Source organism: Brassica oleracea, chromosome C4 (assembly GCF_000695525.1).
Source record: "Brassica oleracea var. oleracea cultivar TO1000 chromosome C4, BOL, whole genome shotgun sequence".
NCBI classification, from domain to species: Eukaryota; Viridiplantae; Streptophyta; class Magnoliopsida; order Brassicales; family Brassicaceae; genus Brassica; species Brassica oleracea.
The window spans coordinates 36,388,840-36,389,196 of NC_027751.1; positions in this window are offsets into that span (position 1 = coordinate 36,388,840).

Genomic DNA, 357 nt, shown 5'->3' on the forward strand with positions numbered 1-357 from the left:
TGTAGGACCCTGCACAAATTTGACAAACAAGCAGAAAACGAAGATCCATAGACAGAGAAATCATCCATGAACACCTCCACAACATCCTCAATCAGATTAGAAAAGATCGACATCATGCACCTTTGAAAGGTGGCTGGAGCATTACATAGACCAAATGGCATTCTTCGATATGCGAAGGTACCATAAGGACATGTGAATGTTGTTTTCTCCTGATCATTGGGATGTATGGAGATCTGGAAAAATCCTGAACATCCATCAAGAAAACAATAGAATGGATGATTTGCAAGTCTCTCAAGCATCTGATCAATAAATGGAAGTGGAAAATGATCCTTTCTAGATGCAGAGTTCAGTTTGCGG